The sequence below is a fragment of the Panthera onca genome, chromosome A1 (genome assembly GCF_046562875.1).
Source record: "Panthera onca isolate mPanOnc1 chromosome A1, mPanOnc1 haplotype 2, whole genome shotgun sequence".
In the NCBI taxonomy this organism is placed as follows: Eukaryota; Metazoa; Chordata; class Mammalia; order Carnivora; family Felidae; genus Panthera; species Panthera onca.
In genome coordinates, this window is record NC_138339.1 from 62,622,751 (window position 1) to 62,648,172 (window position 25,422).

The window sequence follows — 25,422 nt, forward strand, 5'->3', positions numbered from 1 at the left end:
TATACATTTCGAGATGAGCCTGCCCCGGATCAGTGGGCTCCTTTAGTTAACCTTCCCTGGCTGGGGAGGTAGCCAGGTATAGAGGAGGCCCAGAAGCAGACAGAGGAACTAAGCATTTCTGGAGGTGGCTGAAAGGAGGCTTCCCAGCATTAGCGCTCAAGGTAGTTGGGAGGATGTCCCGAGGGGGTCACAGTATGGGTGCCGTGACATAGAGTGACTGTGAGTGAACCTTCTTGGGAAGGGCACCGGGAGTAGTTTCTAGAGCCTTCTATGGCTCTCCTCTCCATTCTCCCATCTTTCCTGCCCGCCCTCTCATTCCCTCTCTGCCTTTCCCCAGGACACTTCTCAGCTCCCTTTTGGGGCCAGAGAGACTCCAGACTTGGCCATTCACTAGCTGTGTGACCTTGACCATTCTTTCTCTCTGAGTGTTTCCTCATCTCTCTGTGTCACATGAAGATAACCCCAGCCACATATCAAGGTTGTTGGAGATTAAGACATCATGTCTTTAAAGCACCTAGTGCAATGTCTGACCTAGAGTAATCATGGCTGTTGCTATTGGCTCTTGTTCTTGGCATTTATTTATAAATGACCAGATATCCAGAGGGGCTCCTTGGGTGAATATAGGAGCTCTTTCTCACAGATGCCCAGTAGGTGGCGGCAGAGGCCCCTTGTTCAAGGATAAACCACACTTAGAAATTTCTGGGCTTGTTAATCCTGTCAGCAGATGTTTCCTGAGCACCCCAACAAGGTACCCAGGCAATTGTTGGGGGGAAGGACAGTGACCTCTGGCCAATAGACACCTGGGGAAGGAGAGTACTGACCACTTCAAAAGAGAGCTTGGTTTCAATTCATTTGGGTACATACATGCAGAAGTGGGATCACTGGATTATATAGTGAATTGATTTTTAATGTTTTAAAGAACGTCCATATTGTGTTTTCCATAGTGGCTGCACCATTTTGCATTCCCACCAACAGTGTGCAAGGGTCTGAATTCTCAGCATCCTCACCGACCGCTTGTTGTCTTTGTTTTTTTTAACAGTAGCCATCCTAACAGTAGTGAGGTTTTGATTTGCATCTTCCTGATGACTAGTGACGTTGAGCATCTTCTCATATACGTGTTGAACAGAGATATCTGTTCAAGTCCTTAGTCCATTTTTTAATCGGGTTATTTGGTTTTTTGCTATTGAGTTGCAGAAGTTCTTTTAATATTCCGGATATATATCCCTTACTTGACATATGGCTTGTGAATAGTTCCTCCCATTCCATGGGTCGCCTTTTCACTGTTTACTGTTTCCTTTGCTGTGCAGAAGCTTTGGTTTGATGTTCAGTGCAACATTAGTCACAATAGCCAAGATGTGGAGACAACCTAAGTGTTCACGGACAGATGAATGGGTAAAGAAAATGTGGTATAGACATACAATCGAATATTATCAGCCTTTAAAAAAGGAAATCCTGGTGCGCTGGGGTGGCTCAGTAGGTTGAGCTTCCGAGTCTTGATGTCGGCTCAGATCATGATCCCAGGGTCATGGGATTGAGCCTGGCATCGGGTTCTGCCCTGGGCATGGAGCCTGCTTAAGATTCTCTCTCTCCCTCTGCCCCTCTCCCCTGCTTGCACATGTGCGCATGTGCACACACTCTTTCTCTAAAAAAAAAAAAATAATATAATAATAAATGAATAAATACAATAATAAATAATAACAATAACAACACTAACTAAAAAAAGGAAACCCTTGGGGCGCCTGGGTGGCTCAGTCAGTTGGGCATCCGACTTCGGCTCAGGTCACGATCTCGCAGTCCGTGAGTTCGAGCCCCGCGTCAGGCTCTGGGCTGATGGCTCAGAGCCTGGAGCCTGCTTCCGATTCTGTGTCTCCCTCTCTCTCTGCCCCTCCCCCGTTCATGCCCTGTCTCTCTCTGTCTCAAAAATAAATAAAAACATTAAAAAAAAATTTTTTTTTTAAAAAAAGGAAACCCTACCATATGCAACAACATGTATGAACCCTGAGGACATTGTGCTGAGGGAAACAAGTCAGTCACAGAAGGACAGATACTGCATGATTCCGGTTACCACATGAAGCCTCGAACTCGTAGAAGCAGAGAAGAATGGTGGGTGCCAGGGGCAGGGGGGAGGGGGAAGGACAATTATCCTTCAACAGGTATACAGTTTCAGTCGCACAAGATGAGTAAGTTCTAGAGATCTGCCTGTAGTTAACAACACTGTATCATACACTTAAGCATCTGTCAAGAAGATAGATCTCACCTTAAATGTTCTTACCACAACAAAATAAAAATTTGAAAGCAAGCAAGCTCAGGTGAAAGTCACCACAGAAACCTGAAAAAGGACTGCGTGGAGAGGGTGTGGGGCTCCCCACCCCCAGCCACTCCTCCTTGCCTCCTTCCACAGGCTCCACTGCCCTCTTCCTCTCCTTCATCTCTTTACTTCCTTCCTCCTTCTCTTCCTTTCTTCCTTCCTTCTCCCAGCAAATACGCACTGGGTGCCTACTGGGTGCTGGGCTTGTACTATGATCTGGGATCAGAGCAGGAGACAGGATATAGGCTGTGCCTCCTAGAACTTCCAAACTAAGAAGGGCAGATAATAAACAGATAAATAGAAGAAGAAAGATCCTTTCAGATCCTGACAAGTATCTGGAGAAAATATAAGAGTGATGTGACAGAGTGCCTAAGGACAGGGAGTAAGGAGGGCAGCAGGGAGTCAACTAGAGGGAAGGGTGAACCAGGCAGAGGGAGCAGCTGGAGCAAAGGCCCTGAGGCATAAGAGTCCACGGTGTCACGGGGAGGAGGCAAGAGGTGCCAGTGGGGTCAGGGGCAGATTCAGTGGCCAGATTCTGAAGGGGGTCTGCCAGGTACAGGCGAAAGGGACATCTGACAATCCCAGCTGCCACTAACACTGAGCAAGCACACTCACTATGTACCAAGTTCTGTTATTACCTGATTTTACTGATGGGGAAACTGTAGAAGGAGCCACAGCCCAAGCAGGGTCTTCAGGGTTCCTGGAAATCTTGAGGGTCACTGGTGAGAAGGAAGAGAGTATGGCCAGTGAAAATTAACATTTATTTAGCACCTCCTGGTGCCAGCACCCTGCTGAGTTCTTTGGTGTGATTTTATGTGCATTTGTCATCATCACTCAAGAGGACAGTACGGTTACGATTCCCCTTCTGGAGATAATGAAATGAGAGTCCAGGAGCCAAGGTGATTCGTCCAAGGCCACACCGTCAGGGAGGGGCAGACCCAAGACTGGAACCCAGGTCTCCACACTGGCGCAGATGGCTCCCCGGGCTCAGAAGTCTCAGAGCCGCCTGGAGGGCCAGCCAAGTTCTCCGGCGACAGCTCATCAGGATTGCTGGGTCCCAGCCATCAGCAAGTCCGGTCCACACGCCCCCCGGAGCCTCACTCTCCTCCACCGCTAGGGCTCCAACAAAGCCTCCCATCTTTCCCTGGAGGGCCCTGTTTCCTGCCTCCCTGATACTCTGACAGACATGATCTTGTTTGCCTGGGTATGGTCATCTCCCCACCGAGCTGTACCCTGAACTTTACAGGCCTCTCCAGCTTCATGCTTCCACCTCCCAAATTCTGAACCCTACACCGCCTCACACTCACATGTTCATGTGAACACACACCGTGAGTGAACAAACTCACCAGGCACGAGAGCAGGCGTGACCCATTTCTTCCATCCCTCTCGACCCAGAGCTTAGCTCTGCGCCTGGCACAGAGAAGGGGCTCTGCGACCGTGGTGGACGGGAGAAAGGCTGTTTGACCTGAGCCTCTGTTGTCCCCCCGACTCACAGGAAGGTGGTCAGAGCATAGATGGCAGCAGTGACTTGGGTCAAAGGGTCCTCCGCTAGGGGCCTTCCAGGGTAGGGGCAGGGGTCAGTGCCGGGGATAGGCTATCAGCGCAGGCTGACAACCTCCTGTGTGCACAGAGCATTGGTGAGTGAACCCAGAGACGTGACCCAGAGCATCTGCTGGAAAGGACAGGAGCGGGTGGAGTGCTTTGAGCTGAGAGCAGAGCAACAAAGACCTGAGTCAAGGCCCTGAGTCAGCCAGGCACGACGGGAGTGGGAGACACTGGGTGCAAATACCCACACCACACTCGCACACGGCCCCTCACTCGCCATGAAGGACTCTCGCTTGTGGGTCCAAGGCGGAGCTTCACTGTGGCCCTTGAGGCAGGTGGGATTCTGCCCATGGTGCCGATGGAGAAACTGACTTCTGGAGGGGAAGTAACTCGTTCAAGACCGTCCAGACAGAGAATGGCAGAACTGGGTTAGGGTACTGGATCAGGGTGACCCAGTCTTTGCTTACCATGCCGGATGGGGCCTCTCTCTTGTAGGAGCCAGGCTTACAAAAGGCTCAGGAGGGAGTGGGGCCAAATGCGCCTGGAGGGAGCAGAGGCATGGGGGTACAGGGACCATGGGGTCAGGCTTGAGAGAGTCCTCAAGTGCAAACTCCAGGCCTGCCCCTCCAAGCTGGCGGCCCAGAGCCCAAATGACCTTCCCCAAATGCAGTGTGACCGAGTCCCGCTGTGCTTTGCTCTTTCAGTTGTTCCACGATAGTACAGGTCTTGGCTTTATCACTGACCCCTGCGGACCTCTCCAGCCCTGCGCCTCAACCCCCAAGCCCTGCACCCCGCACCCCACCAGCCCGAGGTGCTTGCTAAGGCCACACGACTTTACACAGGTGGAGCTTTCTACGGGAAACACCTTCCCAATCTTTACCCCAATAGTTCCCCTGCGGTCTTCAAGACAGATTCGGACTTCAGCAACTGTTTCTGACCCAGCTCACACCTCTGCTGGGTGAGGCAATCCCACTCCCCTCTGCTCCAATGACATGCTCTGCTGAGATCTACCGTCGGGGCAATTACCACAGGGCAACAATTATCTGGTTACCAGTCTGCCTCCCCAACTAGACTGTGAATTCCAGGAGGACGCTTCATGACTTATTCACCTCTGGAGCGGCAGGACCGGGCACAGCACCTAGCTGGAGTCTTTGTTATTATTTGTGGAAGGAGGGAGGGAGAAAGGACGGGGAGGGAGGAGGAAGGAGGATGGGAGGGAGGAGGGAAGGAAGGAAGACAGAAGGGAGGGGGGTAAGAGGGAGAGAGGGAAGGAGGGGGGAGGAGGGGTAGGGGAGGAAGGAAGGAGGGAGGAGGGAAAGAAAAGAGAGGGAGGAAGGAGTAGAGGTAGGGGAGGAAGGAAGAGGAAGGGAGGAGGAAGGAAAGGAAGGAGGGAGGGAGGAGGGAGAGAAGGGAGGGAAGAGGGAGGAGAGCACTTGACGGTTTCCAGTGTTCTTTCACACACATTACTTTATTGAAAAGCCTCAGTGGCAAGGACACCACAGGTCCATAGGTCACACCACAGGGCTTTGCTACTTTTTGCAAAATCTGCAGCCCGCTTGTTTTCAAACGAAATCTTTGTTTTTCGTCAACTGACTGAACGAAATGTATCTTAAAAGGAAATGTTGCATCATTATCCCAAATGGAAAGCTCAAATCACTTCCCATCAATGGAAGATTGGCATGAAAATGAACATAGCTGGGGGCGCCCGGGTGGCTCAGCCGGTTAAGCGTCCGACTTTGCCTCAGGTCACGATCTCGAGGTCTATGAGTTCGAGCCCTCTGTGCTGACAGCTCAGAGCCTGGAGCCTGCTTCGGATTCTGTGTCTCCCTCTCTCTGCCCCTCCCCCACTCATGCTCTCTCTCTCTCTCTCTCTCTCTCTCTCTCTCTCTCTCTGTCTCTCTCTCTCTCTGTTAAAAATAAAAAAATTTAAAAATTAAATGAATATAGCTGGTGCTTACCACGTGCCAGGCACTCCACTAGGCCCATTAACCCATCCATCCTCATAAGAGTCCTATGGCGGGGTGCCATTATATCTCGAGCATAGAGATGGGGAAACTGAGGCACGCAGGCCTTAAGTAACTTGCCCAAGGCCACCGCTGGAAAGCAGCGGGGTTACCACAGAAACCAGACAGCCGGGCTCTCAGAAACAAAGAGGTAAAGAAAACAAGGTTGTCTTCTGCCTAAATATCGTTGCCCTCTGCGGGCTGTGTCTGAGGGTTCCATCTTGTGGGAGCAGCAGTGTGAAGTGTTCCTCCAGAAGTCATCAGAGAATGAAGGGGAACCGGAAAAAGAATGCTTTTCTCACCGCGGGATTTACTGCTACGTAATGCCACGTCTGTATAAAAGTCCTCTCTGCCAGAGCCAGCGGTGTGCAGCCCACGCTTTGGGAAACGAAGCACAGAGGGCTCCCAGCAGCACCACCAGCACCCCAGCATTGTTAGCTCATGATGTCGTCCAACATCTCAGGAAGCAGAGGCGAAGCGGAATTAAGCCAGGTGTGAAGTGACATCAATAAGGATAGGTAAAACCTAAAATTAAGCTCAAAGCAAATGAATCTAACTGTATAACAAACTGATATCACATCCCCGCGATAGCACGATGCTACGGAGAGGGGACAAAGAACGAATCCAAGAGACCTCTCAACACCGCTGAAAGACTATGTTACCCTCAACCTATAGGCAATTGAAATGGACGGACAGCCTGAACTTTACTTAATAGGGTTACCTGTCGCTCACCAGGTCTGAAGCTATTTTGTGGTTATTGGAGCACAGAGCAGACGAGCAACGCATTAATTAATGTTGAGGCTGTCGCGGAGTTCAGCAGGGGAGATCCAGATATGGAAGGGAGATGATGAGGGAGAAGGCTGTGGTGTGGGCCTGGGTGTGAGGTAAAAGGATGAGCTCATGATGTAAATTTATCAAAACACAAATGAATGTGGGTTTCTAGTTCTTTCTGCTGAGAGGGCCCAGGATCGGAAACACCCCTGATAACAGTGAGCCCAGAAAGCACACAGAGCTTGGCTTATATCTATCATTCCCCAGTAAAAGGAAGCAGGGCAATTTGGGGAAACGGATGGTTCCAAGGCTGAAACAGGAAAGATACAAGATGAGCCTGGAACATCAGGTTTTGGCAGAAGGTACTGAGATGACCAAAGAATGATGGAGAGACACCAAAAGCGGGCAGGAGCCAGCTTGAAGACACCAGTGCAGCCAACTCTGGGACAACCTGAGCACTGACTGAGCATTGAACAAGGACGGCAATGGATGATAACATATTGAATAAAAAAAGAGTCTGTGAATTCACTCGGATGAATATAAAACAAAGAAAAAAAAGACAGGAAGGAGCGGGGGACAGGGAGGGAAAACTCTTCCTTATAGAAGAATGCCAACTAATAAGTGAAGAGGGAATGATGGGTTTATAAGATCACCAACCGACAGCCATCATAGTAGAAATGAACTCATTTATCATCAACGGATGCTGGCGAATCATCAGGTCAGAATCATCAAGGAAGAATGGAGTGAGAAAACCATTTGGCTCCAAAAGAGTGAAAATGGATTTAGGTAAGAATCAGCCCAGGCGGTGGTTTGTTGGGGGTGGGCAGGATATAGACACAGCCTCCAAAGATCAGCCTCCATATTGCTTGTTAATTCCAAAAGGAGAAAGCAAGCCTTTGCAGGGGAGAAATCCGGTAGACACCAGTTCAGCCAAGAGATCAGTGAGGACCATCAGACATCACATGCCTCCTGATGTGATTCACTGAGGACTCAGCAACGCTGTTGAGGATCCCTGCCAAAAATGCAGGACCTGGATCTGATTAGGAGGAAACAACCTGACAAACCCACACTGAAGGACAAGGCCGCGCTACGACACAATGGGCCTGTATTCTGCAGAAATGTCAAGGTCATGAAAGATACAGAGGGCTGAAGAACTAACTGTTCCAGATTAAAAGAGGGAAAGGGGACAGGACAACTGAATACAGGCCTAACTCTGGGCTGGATTCCAGGTGAGAAAAAGAAATGCAATCAAGGATATGACTGGGACAGTTGGCAACATCTGAATATAAACTGTGTATAAGATAATCATTCCGTATCAAATGTGTATTATACTTATGCAGAGGGACACTGGAGTATTTATGGGCAAAGAGTCATGATGTCTACCACTCATTCTGAAAGAGTTAAGCAGAAGAAGAAAAAGGAGGAGAAGGAGGAAGGCAAGAAGAGGAAAAAGAACAAGAAAGAGAAGCAGAAAAAGAAGAAATAAATCTATATACAGAGAGAGAGAGATTAAAGTCCATGAGTCAAACATTGACTATTGGTTGATTCAGAGCAGGATTTCTCAATCTTGTCATTATTGACATTTCGGACCATAAAATTCTTTTTCTTTTTTTCTTCAGAGTTGCACATGGCAATTCCAAATTCGTCACTTCATTGTAAGAGTTGAGCTGGACGTTAATGATGTCATCTCCAGGGTTGTTAGGGGACAACTGTCCAAATATCATGAGATTTAGTACCATACTGTGTAAGAGGAAGCCCCCCATCCTTTGCTGGGACATACATATTTACTTATTTATATACATATATATAGAAGATTATACATTTTGTTGCTGAGATAGTCTATAACCTTTCTCTTTTGCTTGACAGAGGTGTATTAAAAACATCCCAAATTAGTTACGGATTTTTACATTTCTCCTTTTATATATTTAGAGGCTCTGCTTTTAGGCGCATGTACATTTATGATTGTTTTGCCTTCTTCAAGAATTTTCTCTTTAATTCTATGTATTTTCCCTCCTAATCCCTATTAATATAGTTGCTTAAAATCTATTTGTCCGATATTAATATGGCCACACTAGTTTTCTTTGGCTACTATTTGCACATTATCCATTTTTCCAGGCTTTCATTCACAGATTTTCAGTGTGATTTCATTTCATTGTACCTCTTTTTCTTTATTGAAATATTATCGACATATAGCATTACATTAGTTTTCGGTGTACAAGGTAATGATGTGATATATGTGTATATTGAGAAGTGATCACCACAGTCAGTTTAGTTAACATCCATCACCACACTTTTTTTTTTTCTGCTTGCAACGAGAACTAGAAAATTCTTTGGTGCGAGGGACAGTCACAGCATGGTACATATTCTAGCCTGCTTAGCAGCATCCCCGGCCTCTACCCACTAGATGCGGGGAGCACCTCCCGGTTGTAACAACAAAAATATCTCTAGACATGGCCTCCAGACCTGTCCTCTGGGGAGCAAAAGCATCCCTGCCTGAGAACACTGCTCCAGATAAAGGACAGAGAGGTGTTTGTTAAGCCATCCTTACAACTTTTCTATGGATTTCAATTTTTTCCGCATTAAAAAACAAACACTAGACCACACGTCAGAAGAAGATGGCTGTGGGTGGTAGAGGGCCATTTACTCCTCCAGCCCAGTCTTTATATCTATGGCCCCTGCCAGCTGCGAGCTCCCTGAGGGCAGACGTCTTTTCTTCCCCATCGCCCCACTGATGGCCTGGCCACAGCGATGTGTGTCAACACTGGGCAAACTCACAACATTGTCCTCCACAACAGGGGATCAACTAGTTGGCCATCAGTTGGGCATGTCACCAGCTGATGGGGCCAGAGCTAAGAGCCAGCTGAAATGAGGTGGAAAGTGGAAGCCCAGACTCAGAGAGCAAAGGATAGGAAGGAGGGCTGGATGCTCACAGAGGTGCAAGAAGATGGCTTCGAACAAGGCTGGCCAGAGACCAGCATGTGGCCTGGAGCTCCCAGCGGGCCCAGTGTGGGATGTGGGGACTTCTGATCAACCCAAGCAGAGAGGGGTATCCTGAGCCAACAGTGGAGAGAGTAGCAGCCAGTATATCGACTGGGGATAGAAGGGCCATACCTGAGACGAAGGGCCTTAAGCCTCCAGCTGCAGCCCTCTCTCCAAAGGCAGCAAGATCCCTGGCTACAGCCCTCCACCTCTGCAGCCATCGTTGCCACCCAAACTGCACTAATGGAATGTTCTAGAAGGAGAGACTTGGACAAAAGGAGGAGGAGGTGTGGTGGGCTGTGGGACCACCGACTCCCCAGAGAGTGGATCTTATCTGGTCTGTGCCTGAGAGCAGACACTTGGCTTGAATCCTAGGACATCTATGGCAGTCCTAGGGCCCCAAAGACAGAGCTACCCACACCCTGAGGAGCCCGACAGCTCTGTCTAACCCCTTGTCCTACCACCACTCTGCTTCTTCATATTACTGCTGCCACGCTGGCCTCCTTGGGGCTCCTGGCGCCAATTAAACTGGGTCCTAGTCTCAGGGCCTTCACACTTCCTACTCCCTCTGTATGGAATACTCCACCTCACATCCTCTCATGCTTCCTCCCTCACTTTATTCAGCTCAAATATCACTCTCTCGAAGAGGCCCTACCTGATCACCAGCCGCATGCTAGACCATTCTGCCCTGGCCTTATTTCCTTCGTAGCCATTGTCATCTCACTCCTGAAATGGTTATTTTTATTCACTTGATTGTTCGTTGTCTGTGTCTCTTGCTAGACTGTAAACTTTGTGAAGGTAGAGACTTTGCCCCAATCACAGCCATGTGCCCTGCATGAGAACAATGCTTGGCACATAGTAGGTGCTCAATACGTACTTGAATGAATGAAATACTTGAATTAGTTTTCTTTCTGTGCTTTGGTAAGATTATTATCACCTCCAAAGAAGAAAGTGCTGACTCTCCCTTTCTGCCCCTTGAATCCTTGCTTGGCCAAACCCTTTTTTCCTATGCCAGGGCGGAACAGGTGATAAACATTGTTTTTTGGAAGGGCAGAGGAGACCACAATGAGCATGACATTGGGCCTCACTTATCATGGTTTGGCTGCTAAAAATGGATTCCCCAAATGCAGATTCTGACCAGCCCTGGAAAACCCAACCCCACCTTGAATATCATTAGAGAAGTGGCCAACTGTTCTCTCTGCCTGGAGTGTTCTTCCCCTCACTCTTTGCAGAAGACTTCCTGCTAACCCTGCACATATTGGCTCAAATGCCATCTTCCCTGAGAGGCCTTCCCCTGAGCCTCTAGCCCCCCGAGCCTCTAGCCCACGTCACTCTCTCCCATGAAAGGCAAATCCTCACATTTGCAATTCAATGTCATTCATCTGCTCCGCAGTTGGTTTGCTGCCTCCTGCCCTAGCCTGTTGGCCCCAGGAGGGCAGGGGCCTTGCTTGCACTGTGTCCTCTGCACATCTGGTCCCTGGCACTGTCCTGGGCCATAGTAGGTGCTCACTGAACTCAGGTTGGAGGCACTGGCGAAGAGGCTCTCCCCAGAGGCCTCCAGCCTGCAGAACCCACTTCACTGCCCCTCACTGAGAACCTGTCTGTGCCCCTCCTGCCGGTAAGGGAGACACGCAGTCCGGCCACTCTCCCTTTCTCCCTAGCACACCAGGAATTCTGCTGGAAAACTGCCAGAGATGGGCTACTTGCTTCCTCCCTAATGCTGGGCCAGCACAGTGTGGAGTCACTGGGGGACCCTCTTGCTCACCAGAAAGGCCCCCCTGCCCATAGGGGCCAGAATGGAGACTGCCCTTGTAGGGAGAGCTCAGGTCCTTGGTCCTTCCCACCCCCTCACTGCTACAACAAAGCTTTCAGTTGCAGGCCATGACCTTCCCCTTTAAGGCTTGGTTTTCAGAGTCTTCACCCACTTTCCCCACCCGGCCCCACCCCATCCCCACCCAGGCCTCCCTGAGGCTCCCCATTGCCCCCAGAGAGAGCCCCAACTCCTTGGCCTGGCATTCCAAATGCTTCAAGAGGGGGAGCTGCGTAGACAGTCTGGCCTTGTTTGGGGCCCCTCCACCACCCCACTCCTGCTCACCTGGTTGCTCACCATTTCCAGGGCGCCCTGGGCCCTTTCACAGCCCCAGCGGGGGGGGGGCTCTGCAGGTGTTGTTGAGCCTTCTTCCGGGACATCTTCCTGGCAGGGGCAGGATCGGCCCCTCCCTCTGCTGCACTCTGAGCTCTCTGGTGCAGAGACCTGCAGCCCCAACAACAACAGCAACCGTATTGAGTGCTTCTGGCGAGTGCTGCATGTTTTAAGTGCTTTGCATTAAACGCATTCAATCCTCACAACAAAAACCATGGTTTACACTACTCCTACCTGCATTCATTCATTCAACAATATTACATACTTACTGTGGGCCACATGCCATTCTAGGTTCAGGCGCTAGAGCTGAGAACAAAATACGCAAAACTCCCAGCCCTCTGCAGCTTATGTTCTAGTAGAATGAGTTACAGACAACTAAAGGAAAATAGAGGACGTACTAAATAGTGATTAGGGCTATGAGGAAAAATAAAGCAAGGAGGGGCATGCAAAGGATCTGGGGGACCGGGGCAGTGGGGGAGGGGGACTGCCCTTTAAATACTGGAGTCAGATAAGGTGACATTCAAGCAAAGACCCAAAGAAGGTGAGAAAGCAAGCCAGGCCTGTACCTGGAGAAGAGTATTCCAGATAGACAGAATGGCCAGGGCAACATATCAGGGCAGGACTCGAGGGAGCCCAGGGGAGTCCTGCAGGGTGAGCCAGGGGAGAGGCGGGAGGCGCAACAGGTGGGGGAGGTGAGGCCACGTGGTGTGGACCCGTGGGCCACTGGGAAGACTTTGGTCCTCCCGTTGGTTGCAGGGCCCTGAGAGTGAGCTATCGGTGAGCCAGCATGGGAGCAGAAAGGACAGGGAGTTGAGAGACACGGTGGCTCTGAGCAGCGGGGTAGAGCTGGAGAGGGAAAGATGTCCCTGGAATCTGGGTATCTGGATACATCTGAGAGCAGAGCCAACCGGACTTCCTGAGAGTCAGATCAGATGCGGGCATGCGAGACAGAGGAGAGTCCAAGATGTCTCCGGGGCTTTCATCTGAGCCCCTGGGAGGATGGAGGTGTCTGCTCCTTCACAGATTAGGAAATGAAGGCACAGAGTCAACTAACCTGCCCCAGATCACACCGCCGGCCATTGGCCGAGCTGAGACTTGAACCCAGGCCTCTGGCTTTGGAACTTGGAGCTCCCTAACCCGCTGTGGTGCCTGGCGAATGCCAAACCTTAAAAGAAGAGTTTTCGAGAGAGGGAGGTAGAGACAGTGCCCGGATTGGAAATGCGACTGCTTCCGATCCAGGCTGGCGGGAAAGCGAAGCATCGGAACACGGACTTGGGCACCCGTCTGCTGGATTCCAGGAAGCGAGGGCCCAGCTTGCCCCTGCAGTGTCACTCAGAGGGCATTGGCCGTGCCAGCCGGCTTCCCTCGGTGTCCCAGGGGCACAACCGCACCCGCGGGGGCCCGACACAGGCAGCTACGTCACCTCCATCCGGCTCAAGGCACTGTCACCATGGAGAGACACCAACAGGCCTCCACAATATCTGGGCAACACAGGATAGGAGGGCTCCTCCTCGCTCCAGGGCCCAGGCCCAGGCACGTTGGAGTGTGGGCTGGGGGTGGGGCCTGGGGAATTCTGGGGCTCAGCCTGACACCCCAGAGGAGAGCAGAGTCAGCACCAGCGCTGCCCCTCCTGAGTGCCCGCAGAGTGCCCCGCCTCATCCCAGCCCCTTCTCCCTCAGCCCTGCCAAAGAACAACTGCTGATCTCGATTTGCCGATGGGGAAACTGAGGCTCAGTGAGGCAAGGTCACCTGGCTGAGACGCAACCGTGAGGAAATGGCAGAACCGGTTCGAGTCCTCAAGCCTGTGTTCTTTCACTCCGTCACGGGCTTCTCCCTGAAGTCAGCATGAGGGCAGTTCGTTCCCGAAAACCAAAAGATTTTTGTAAATGTGGCCCCAAAGGTCATGCGGCAAGTCCCAATCCCTGCCCTCCACTGAGCTGTGAGGCCCCAACCAAGTAACTTCGTCTCCCCGAGCCTCAGTGTTCTGTAAAATGTTCTGTAAAATGGGAGAGTGACCACACCTTCCTCAATGACTACCATGAAGTCCGAATGACTGTGTGTGGCGCTCAGCTGGCTGTGGGTACCACTCAGAATTCTGAAACCTCTGGCCCCAGGTTTGGGATAAAAGGGTGTGGATCCTCGATTCTCTAAGGCACCTTCCAGGCACCAGGCTCAGCACTTTGTACGGGTGATTGTAGTTAATCCCCTCTCAGTCGCCGAAGCAGACACTATCACTATGCCCATTCCCTAGATGGGAACACTGAGGCTCCAAACGGTGAAGCAACGTGCCCGGTTCACACAGCCATAGAGTGAAGGCCAGAATCTGAACCTCAGACTGCCACTGGGCACCACACATGTAGTCAGCGCAGGCCACGATTTTCTCCCGCCCTTTGCGAAGCCTGCCAGCCCAGCTGGGGGCCAGGCACACAGGACGGAGGCGTGAGTCACAGTCACTGCCCTCCAGCAGCCTGCTATCTGATCGGGGAAATAGACCACAGCACATCAGTCAGGGCCATCAGGGGAGGGCTTCAACCACCGGTCAGATCCTTGGACTTTATCCAGAAGGCCACGGGGAGCCATGGAAGGGTCTAGAGCAAGAACACGATACAGTCAGGCTGATGCCCTAAAAAAGTGGTTCCCAGACACGGGCAGGCATCAGAATCCCCCGGAGGGCTTGTTAAACACAGACTGCTGGGCCCCACCCCAGAGTTCCTGATTCAGTAGGTCTGGGGTGGGGCCGGGGAATTTTCATTTCTAACAGGTTCCCAGGTGACACTGCTGCTGGTGATGTGGGGACCTCCACTCTGAAAAAAACGCTGTTTAGAACACAGTGGTGTGGAGGGTGGCAGGAGCACCCAAGTATTTACTGGAATAAAGGCTGTCATATATGTGGTACTGGGAACAGGCCACATCGATCAGCCCATCCTCATAGCTCACAGATGATGAAGCACTGACACCTGGGGAGGAGAACTACCCACACGGGGACACACAGCTGGTCACTGCTGGAGCAGGGAGTCCATCCTGGGGACTTGGGGCTCCAGAGGGATCCCCCACCACTGGCCCGCTCTGAGATGGGGCCTAAGATGGGGTCCTTGGAGTACAGGACTGGGTCCTGTCCTTCATAAACTACACAGTCACTAAGCTAGAGTCTGTGAGTCAGGTAAATGGGTGTGAGGGTTGCTGCATTCCCAGATGCTGGATCCTCTCACATCACCTGGGGACCCCCAGCTGCAACGAGTCTGCCCTCACCCCCTGCCACTGCAGCGAGGCCAGGAGCCGTCCAACCAGGGCAGGTTGTGGCTGCTGCAGAGGGAGAGAAAGGGGCCGTCAGGGTGAGCCTGGAGACCCCCATCCCTGGAGGAGCCCCTGGCCCTGCCTTGAATTCCCCAAATGGCTGCATTAGGGAAATCAAGGCAACTTTCCTCCAGTCACTTTCCGGTGGGCTCTTACCTTCAGCACCTCTTTGGGGGACCCAAGCCTGGACATGGCCCTCTTCCCTGCACCCCCAAGAAGGGAGGGCACTGGGAGACCAGTGGCTGTCCTCTCTCTACTCCCAAGACTTATAGTCCCGGTCCCCTTCCTGGCCGAGTGACCCTGAGCCCTGCTCTTGGCATCTCTTTCCCCATTTGCAGACCGCCTGGCTCACAGGCTGCGTGTGGATGGGTTGCAACGATAGCAGGAAAGCCACTACTTCCTGAGCACCTACTATGTGCCAGATCCATTGTCAGATATCTGCCAGGCACCCCATCATTAGCACGATAGATGCAATCCAGCTCCGCGGGTCTGCTCTCTCCCTAGACACGCCCGGGGATACCCCACCAGCGCTACCTACCACGGCCATGCTCACACAGGTTTTGTACATTTGACTTCTTATGAGAGAGAAAGAGAAAGGATGAGGCAGATCAGGCAAACCATTGAGTTAAACAGGAGTGAGGGGTGCTTGTCCCCAGTACGATTTTATGAACCTCCATATGCTTGAGATATTTTATAACACGATCATGCTGGCCCAGGGAGTGTGCAGCTGGCCTGGTGGAGGGAGGGAGGAGGCACTGAGGAACTGGGTCGGGAGCCGGCCAAGTTCCTTGCCGTCCAGATGTCATGGTGAAGACCGGAGGCTGTGACTCACCATGAAATGCTGGGGTAATCTGGATGTTTCTGAAACTCAGAAGTCCCCCCACGCTCTTGTCAGCTCCTGGCAAAGGTGTGGGCCTGGTGAGCCCATCAACCAGCAGAGTGAACCAGGGTTCCCAAGGTGGCCAAGTGTGGGGACACCCACCAGCCTTCCTTTCTCAGGCTCCCCATAGGGATTGTAGGCCATCTCTGGGATGCCTGTGGTTCCAGCACAAGTCGCAGACCCACCACCGCAATGGCCAATGGGGTGGGCCTCTGGGCCCTGCAAACCAGCCAGAGACAGCAGAGCCCGCTCGGAGTTCCCAAGCCCCAGGCCTGGCGGAAAGCCCCTCGCTGCAGAAGTGGGCTGGCTACAGCTTGTTGTGCTGTTGCTAAGTTCTGCGCTGATCAATCTGGGCCTCATGGGTTTTTTTTCCTCTGGTTTCATGTTCTGACGGGAACTGTGCAAATCTGGAGCGCGTTAATCGCAGCCACAGCATTCCAGAGGGCGTGACGCTGCGAGTTCCTCCTTGGCCCCAAATCTTGAGTCCACACCCTCCGGGCTCAGAGGATGGTCAGGAGAGCAGCTCAGGCCAAGCCTGGAATACGATCTATAGGATCCGACCCTCACTGTCCTTTCCAGAAGTTATAACTTGCCTTCCAGAGAGATGGAAGAGGCTTTAGGGCCAATACTGAATTCTGCTTCTGGGTTCCACGGCTCCCCTGCTGGTATTTACAGCTCCATATATTTTGTTCCGAAAGTCACCCTCAGCCTCATTCCACAGGGCCTTGTGCCGGCTCCCTGAGCTCGACCCACCATTCCCCCAGAGATCCTAGGGCCCAGGTTTCACCTCTCCCTCCTTCCTGCCTCCACTCAGCCAGATCTGCCCCTAATTCCTTTACCCTTTCTTCTTTTCCTTCACTATTCATGCTCTTCTAGAGATTAGGCTTTAGAGAGATGGACAGTATTGTAACATTTTTAAATTATTTATACACTTTATAAGTAAAATAATCTCGGGTGGAAATAAGCACTAAGGTGGGTAAGGGGTAAAGAGGAGAATTAGGGTGTACATGTGAGAGAGAGTTGAGGGCACAGCAGCTGGGGGTCCGGGGAAGCTCTAAGGAGGTGGTATTTGGGCAGAGACCTGGAAGGGAAGGCATCCACCACAGAAGCATCTGGAGAAAGACATTTGGGGGGAGGAAACGGCAGGTACACGGGCTCCGAGGGGAAAGGCAAAGAGGCCTGTGTGGTTAAAGCAGGTGAGTGACCAGGCAGGAGGAGAGGAGGTTGAGGGGAACTGGCCCCTGAGGTCTGGAGCTTGGTGAGCTATAACGATTCAGGGTTTTCCCGCAACTACAATGGGAAGCCACTGGCTTGTTGAGTGCACCGAGGTGACATTATCGCAGTTGTGTTTTCAAAGGATCTTCCTGGCTGCCTGTGAGCCAAGAGTGCAGGCAGAAGCAAGGATTCAAGGTAGGAGGCACCTGCTGCAGAGAGGACTGGCCAGGCCTGAGGGGCGAGCGGTGGTGGCTCCCGGAAGAGGAGGTTGGTTTAAGGATACAGGCTGTGGGGTATGAGAGAAAGAGAATGAGTCAAAAAACGCTCTGGGGCTTGGGGCTGAGCGGCTGCTGGGAGGCAGGAGGGGAGAGTGAGGCCGTGGTGGGGAAGCTGTGAGCAGAGCACGTCTGTGGGGGTGAAACTGAGAGGTCAGTCTGGGTTCCAGACCGCGTGGAGCCTTGCGAGCCACGGAGACAATAAACAAACCTGCTCTGGGTTAGTTCTGAGGACTTCAGAGAAGTCATTGGTGGGCTTCAGGCAGGAGAATTCCAGAACAGTTCAGGCATTAGCCCCCTCTGAGGATCCTCCTGGTGCAAGTAAGCGGTCTCTTCCTTGCACAGAGAAGTCACAAAGTGACTTCATCTTGGAATCTCGACTCGGCTTCCCTAATGTCTTGTTGCACGGACTATGTTCCACTCTACCGTTTCACCGAGAAGGGGACAGGCGCAGAGAGGAGCAGTAACTTGCCTGAGGTCACACAGCAGAAAAGCTGGGATTCAGATCCAGACAGCCTGGCTCCAGAGTCTGTGTGTCAAACCCCTGCACCCCGCCATCTGACGCTTATCACCCCCCTCATCAACCCCCTTCTCCCACGCACACACCGTGCTGCGCAGCTGTGCACGATAGAGATACCTGTGGTAGAGGACGCGGCTCCTGCCTGGTTTTACTGCAGGCCTCCCCTCTGTGTTTATTAATTTGCTAGACAAATATTTATATGCGAAGGCCAGGGCTGGGGGCCCATGTTTCCTGCCTGTGCAGGGATGGAGGAAGGAGGGGCAGGGGAGGTGGGGGTCGGAGGAGGAATTTAATCCTGCAGAATGCTCAGTGCCTGGAGGGAAGGAAGCCACAAACAGGGCCTGGATGGCCCCGGGGTTGGGGCAGGAGAGCTTAGGGGCGAACAGTGCCTGTCTTAGAGTCACCCCAACCCTGTGTGACCACAAAGTCACCCGACCTCTGCCAGCCTCAGTTTCTGGCTGGCTGTGAAGGGGTCAGTGACAGCCACCTCCTAGGGCTACCAGGAGGGTTCTGTGAGACCACCCACGGCACCAAACCTCTCATGACAACTGTCCTTTCTTTTCTAGCTTGGCGGAAAAGTGGCCACCGCCTCTCAGCACAGAGAACCAGGACTTTTCATTTCCCCGGGGCCAGGTTTAACATTTCGTGTATTTCACGCGCTGTTCTTTTCTCTGAGAAGTCTCTTTCTCAGAAAGGCTAGAGGGTGGCAAAATGTGGCAGAGCGGGTCTTAGCTTTCCAGCACCCCCACCCCCCACAAATCAGTCTGGGGCCAGGTGCAGAGGATCCTGGGCCACATGGATTCTCAGCTGTCTCCTGACACAGCAGATTCCAGGGCCTTATTTAGAACCTTTGCTGGGGGAGGGGGCACGAACAACTCCCCTCCCCCCCCCACCCAGTAATTCACCTGCCCTCCACCACCCCCACCTTGGGGTGAACAAGGGCTCTGGCTCTGGAGCCAGGCTGATTCCCCGACCTTGGGCACAGCCTCAGAACCCTAGTCCTGGGCTTACCTAGAAACCCTCACAGCCATGGGCTGGTTACGCCCCGGGCTCCTGGAGTCAGTAACCACGATGGGGTGAGCTGGTGACCCAGAGAGGAAGAAAATCAAGGACTTTCTCTGGGAAGGGAGGTGTAGATGCTTCTTCTGGGAAGGGAAGTATAGACACCTGTGCCCTTACCAGTATCATTAGAATTAAATATCACGTGAAACTCTCTGTGTCTTAATGAGAATATGCATCACATTATCTACAGCCTAGGAGGAGACTAGAAGAAAAGACTGCAACCGGTAGACAATTCCTGTCTCTGGGTGGTGTGGGAGTGTGTGCAACTTTTATTTATGCATTTCTTGTTTCTATATTTTCTAAAATTTTCCCATTGAAAATGCACTATCATTAAAATCATGAGGGGAAAAAAAAACCAGTGATGAGGCACCTGAGTGGCTCAGTCGGTTACGCATCCGACGCTTGATTTCGTCGCAGGTCATGATCTCACGGTTCGTGGGTTCAAGCCCCATGTTGTGCTCCGTACTGACAGAGCAGAGCCTGCTTGGGATTCTCTCTCTCTCCCTCTCTCTGCCCCTCCCCTACTACCTTGTGCCCTCTCTCTGTCCCTCCAAATAAGTAAACTTAAAAAAAAAAAAAAACCCAGGGGTGCCTGGGTGGCTCAGTTGGTAAAGCGTCTGACTCTTGGTTTGGACTCAGGTCATGATCTCAGGGTTTGTGAGTTTGAGCCTTGCATTGGGCTCTGCACCGTCAGTGCAGGAATTCTCTCTCTGTCCCTCCCCTGTTCTCTTTCTCTCAAAAATAAATAAAAACTTGAAAAGAAAAAAAACAATAAAAACACGGGCACCTGGATGGCTCAGTCGGTTAGGCGTCCGACTTCAGCTCAGGTCATGATCTCACAGTCAATGAGTTCGAGCCCCGCGTCGGGCTCTGTGCTGACAGCTCAGGGCCTGGAGCCTGCTTGGGATTCTGTGTCTCCCTCTCTCTCTGCCCCTCCCCTGCTCATGCTCTGTCTCTCTCTGTCTCAAAAATAAATAAAAACATTAAAAAAAAACACAATAAAAACAATATATGTGACTAATATGTAAGATAAATATGTGTGTGTTTATATATTCTAGATGAGAAAATTATAGGTGAGGTAGAATAACAATATTCTCTCTCCTGAGCAGTCTCCCACCACAGCACATACTCAGGGTTCTCTGTAATGTACTTGTCCTTCTCTCTTTCTGGATCAAGAGACACTCAAGCACCAAGGGAAAGTTGTATCTGTGTCCCTCTGAAGACCTGGCACATAATAGGTATTCAATAAATGTTTATGAATGAACAAGTGAATATCTTCTCTAAAAATAAAAATACACCCGGGAACAAAAAGTACACCAGAAACTGATGTCAGAATGTGTCCGAGAAGTTCATGAATCGCACAGGGTGTGTCTTCTCTGACAGGAACCCCAAGGGCACTTTCACCACCAGGGTCCCCCTCTGAGTCCTTATCCCTCTGGGTTGCTTGTGGACCCTGTGTCTTGCCAGGAGACAGGCAGGACACAGGAGGTCGAGGTGGACAGAAACTGTCCGTGTTCATTTCCGAACCCAAGGTGCCCAGCACAGCTGGCTGTTCTCAGGAGTACAGCAGAAGCAGGTCAACAATAAGAACAAGATGTTCTTTACTCCATAGAAGAGTAAGATAGCTCCTCAATATCAAACAAAAAGACAGGACTAGGGGCACCCCAGGGACGAGGCCTTCAAGGCAAACTAAGGTCCTGAAGACAGAGCCTTCTCTTCCCACGGCTGTTTCTGCCCTGGGGACAAGGCGCATCTCACGCCAGGAATGGAGGGAAAGTGTCTTGGACAGACAAGAGACCTGTTTCCCTTCCGATGCCATGGTGCTGGGATTACTTGTCTGTTTTCCCTTCTAGACTGAGTGCCTCACCCAGAGACTGGGGCTTCTCCATCTTTGTCCAAGAAACTAAATGGCTGATGAAACTCAAGCAGCATTTAATGAACTACTATGTGCTATGATATTTACTGAATAAAGGAATGGATGAAGACCGATTTTTATCACATTTCCACACCCTGGCCTTTTCACTGGGAGCATCGGAATGAGTAATATGTTGAGCATTCTTTCAAAAATATTCACTGCTCTTCTGTATGTGCCAGGTACAGCTGCAGTCCCCACACTCATGAGATTCACTCGTTCTGTCAGAGTTACAAGTGACATTTTAAACCTACTCCATGCTATACATATTTTGACATGAGGGATTTTTTTTTCCTTCCTTTTAGAAGAAAGTAGATTCCACTCCTGGATATATACCCAAGGGAAATGAAGACATACGTCCACATGAAACCTGTTGAATGTTCACAGCAGCATTATTCAGGATACTCCAAAACGGAAGCAGCCCAAGTGTCCGTAAACAATGAATGAACACACAGAGTGCGCATAATGTGATCTATCCACACGCTGGAAGATTCTTTGGCCATCGGTGAAGTACTGCTATATCATTACGACACGGATGAACCTGGAAAATATGCCACGTGAAAAAAGCCAGTCACCAAAGATGATTCCATTTATGTTATGTCCTGAAGAGAGAAATCTATAGAAGCAGAAAGCATATTTGTGGTGACCTAGTGTGGGTGGGGAGGGAGGAATGGGGAAGGACTGCTAATGGGGAGGGGGTTTACTTTGGGGGTGGTGGAAATGTTCCCAAGCTGATTGTGGTGGTCACTACAAAGCTGTGGACATGCCCAAGACCACCTGAACCATACATTTTAAATGGGTGAGGTATGTGGCATGAAGATCATGTTTCAATAAAGCCATTATAAAACAAAAAACAAAGAAAATTTCCCCTTTCGAGCACGCAAAGTGTCATGGAAACAGATTTCACAACCAAGTGGTCTGCTTCAGTTTATGAGCAGAATTTTTCATTTTTAACAGCCTTGAACTCATTCTTCAAGGCAACTTTTCTCAAGGTTTGGGCTCAGAAGCCCCCCCATCCCCTCCCCGCCCCCACTCCCCCCTCCACCCCCCCCCCGCCCCCGCTCCCCCCTCCACTCCCCCCGCACCCACCCCCCCACTCCCCCGCTCCACCTCCCCACCCCCTACCCCCCCCACTCCCCCCCTCCACTCCCCCGCTCCACCTCCCCACCCCCCTCCACTCCCCCCCTCCACCTCCCCACCCCCAACCCCCGCCACCGCCACTGCCTGTCCCCAGGCCGGGCAAGGCTGTTTGTGGCCCTCAGCCTACCTCGTTCCATACACTCAGCTCCCACCCCGACCCCCCACCCCGTGCCCATACTCAGCTGTGTTCAGCTGCTGCCAGCTCCCAGATGCCAGAGCTGCCACCGGGGGCCCTGGCGACGCAAGGGCCCGCAGTGTTGTGATGTGTTTGGATGGGGAGTGCATTTGGTGCCCGCGTTACCAGGCTCCGAGGGTGACTAATTCCATCTGCATTTTCGGTTTCAGCTGCCTGAACTGTTCAGCTGGAGAACCTCAAACCTCTCAGCTGTTTTCGGAGAAGCTCACCTCCCGCTTGTGGACGCATGAACTTAATTAAAACCGTTCCCCGGCCCTTTCAGCCACCAGTCCACATGCGTATGCCCAACAAATATTTACTGAGCACCTACTATGCGCCAGACACTATTCCGGGGACACAGCAGCGACCAGACAGAGTTCTTGCTCTAATGGAACGAAAATTATACGGGCTTTTGAAAAAGGAAAGAAAAAAAAAATCTACGTGGTAGCAGAGGGTGCGGTTGAGATTAACGAACCAGTGTGAACTGATTGTGAGAAGTTCCAAGAGCCACTCTTAGTTGTAGAGGGTGGGGAGAGTGGCTTCTCTAGGGAGGGAGCTGAGAGAGAGCCATCTGGGTGAAGATCTGGAAAAAGAATGGTTTGAGCCGAGTAAATAGCATGTGCAAAGACCCCGAGGCGGGACTGGTAATGAAGCCCACGTGGTCTCCACCTAACAGCCAGTGAGTAAGGAGAGAAAATAGGTTGGAGCAGGCTGGGTTACGTAGGGCCTTCTCAGCCTCGGAGAAGAGTTTTCTTTCCGTAAAGGCAACTGGAAGCCACCGGAGGGTTCACAAGAGAGGAAGAGGATGGGGCTTACATTTTTCAAAGGTCACTCTGGCTGTTGGGGAAGATAAGGGGAATGGACAGGTGGTAGGTATGGAGAAAGCTGAGGCCAGGACAGCTGCCTAAAGGGTCTGCCTGCCTCTGTCCTCCATCTTTTCCACTGTGTCCAGGAGGCCACAAGGTCATGGGCAAGAGATCCCCTCCCATTCTAGATCACTGGAATGGACTTGTCCATACCTTTACTGTTTTTATTTGAAATTGTCATTTAAATCAAGTGCTACTTTTGGGGAGCCTGGGTGGCTCAGTCGGTTGAGCGTCTGACTTCGGCTCAAGTCACCATCTCGCGTTTTGTGAGTTCGAGCCCCACGTCGGGATCTGTGCTGACAGCTCAGAGCCTGGAGCCTGTTTCAGATTCTGTGTCTCCCTCTGTCTCTGCCCCACCCCTGGTTGTGCTCTCTCTCTCTCTGTCTTTCAAAAATGAATAAACATAAAAAATGTTTTTAATCAATTGCTACTTTTATTTAAAAAACATATTTTTATAAAGACATTATATCACAGCCAAAGGCCATGAATCTGATATATGACTTTCTCCCTAATACACATTAACATAAACATACAACTATTAAAGGTTTTTAAATGAATAAGTGAATATTATCTGAAGACTAAAGGTGAATAGTGAAATTATAAGAAAAAAAGTTACCAGTAACACATGAATTTGATACACTAGTTATTTTTTTCTAATACCCATTCAAATACATACTCAGTCGTTTAAAAAAGTGGGGGAAGGAGGGCACCTGGGTGGCTCAGTCAGTTGAGCTTCTGACTTTGGCTGGGGTCGTGATCTCACAGTTCATGAGTTCAAGCCCCACATCGGGCTCGCTGCTGTCAGTGCAGAGCCCTCGGCGGATCATCTTTCCCCCTCTTTCTGTGCCCCTCCCTCTCTCTCTGCCTCTCGCTCTCAAAAATAAAAATAAACATTTAAAAATAAAAAATAGGGGCGCCTGGGTGGCGCAGTCGGTTAAGCGTCCGACTTCAGCCAGGTCACGATCTCGCGGTCCATGAGTTTGAGCCCCGCGTCGGGCTCTGGGCTGATGGCTCGGAGCCTGGAGCCTGTTTCCGATTCTGTGTCTCCCTCTCTCTCTGCCCCTCCCCCGTTCATGCTCTGTCGCTCTGTCCCAAAAATAAATAAAAAACGTTGAAAAAATTAAAAAAATAAAAAAAATAAAATAAAAAATAAATACAAATGAAAATAAATTAAAAAAAAAAAAAAACCGCTAACCTAAGTACCAGTTCAAATCATCACAAGCTGGTTTGAGAAGTACCAACATGTAAGTTAGGACTAGGTACTTTAGGTTAGGACCTGGCTATGCCACTTACCAGCTGTGTGGCCTTCGGCTGTTACTTAACCTCTCTAGGCCTCGGTTTCCTCTTCAGTGAAGTGGGGATAATAACCCATCGTCAGGAAGCTGTTGTGAGAAGTATTTAGAACAGTGCCACGCACAGTACAGACTCAACCAAACACTATCTAGTTTCACAAATCAAACAGACCTCGATTACATGCAGGCTTCCCTAAGCACCTACTGTGTACTGGGGCCTGGACTAAGGGCTGAGAGTCCAGAGGTAAAGAAGAACGGTCTCTGCCCTTAGATTATCAATCATTTAGCCAGGGAGCAGACAAGCCCACATGTAAAAGCACAAGCATCTGTAATGGGGGCGCATGAGAAGGAGGTTACAAGGGGCACCAGTCCAGAGGGAGGAGGGATTGGTTCTGTCCAAGGCCGTCATAGTCAGCTTCCAGGAGAAGGTGCTGGCTCATGTGGGTTTTGATGGTTAAAACAGAATTTGCCAGCTAGACAAAGAGGAATCTCAACATTCCAGGTGGTGGGAACAGCATATATAAAGGTATGAAGGCCCAAAATGGGAAACTGCTAGAGGGTCCAGTGCAAGAGGCTGCTTTGCAGAAGATACCCCAGGTTCGACCTTGGCCTCAAGCTTAGAAGTCATCTAAACCCACGGAGGACGGTGAATTCTGACCCCTGCCTGAAGTGGAGGTAAAGGAATCAGTGAGGAATATATAAAGAACAGAAAGAGCCCAGACTCTGGAGTAGTGGCTGCGGGATTAAAACTGCTTTTCATCTGTGCAAACTGGGGCCACGGTTTCCCTCATCTGTGAAAGGGGAATAAGGTCCCTGCCTCAGGGAGAGTTAAATGAGGTCGTGTGAATGGAGGGCTGGGCACAGGCCTGGCTCCCAGTAGGTACTCAATACCTGGCTTCCTTCTGGCTCCCACTGCCCCCTGCCCCACGCCCACAGCCCTGTGTGGTGGCTGATGATGGGAAGGAGTCTCCCAGCTGTCTGCATGCCCAGCCCATCCAGTTCCCAGACTGGCTGAACCAGCCTGTCCTTCCCCTGCCCCACC

At 51.1% G+C, this 25,422-nt stretch overlaps 1 long non-coding RNA gene across 1 annotated transcript; it reads right to left on the reverse strand.

Annotated features, from left to right (window-relative positions):
* Positions 1 to 16,888: 16,888 nt before the first annotated feature.
* Positions 16,889 to 18,115, reverse strand: LOC132681011 (uncharacterized). The gene is made up of 3 exons (XR_009610805.3): positions 18,051 to 18,115; positions 17,625 to 17,885; positions 16,889 to 17,424 (listed from the first exon to the last, which is right to left on the reverse strand). It is a non-coding gene; the product is annotated as an uncharacterized LOC132681011 (long non-coding RNA).
* Positions 18,116 to 25,422: the final 7,307 nt, after the last annotated feature.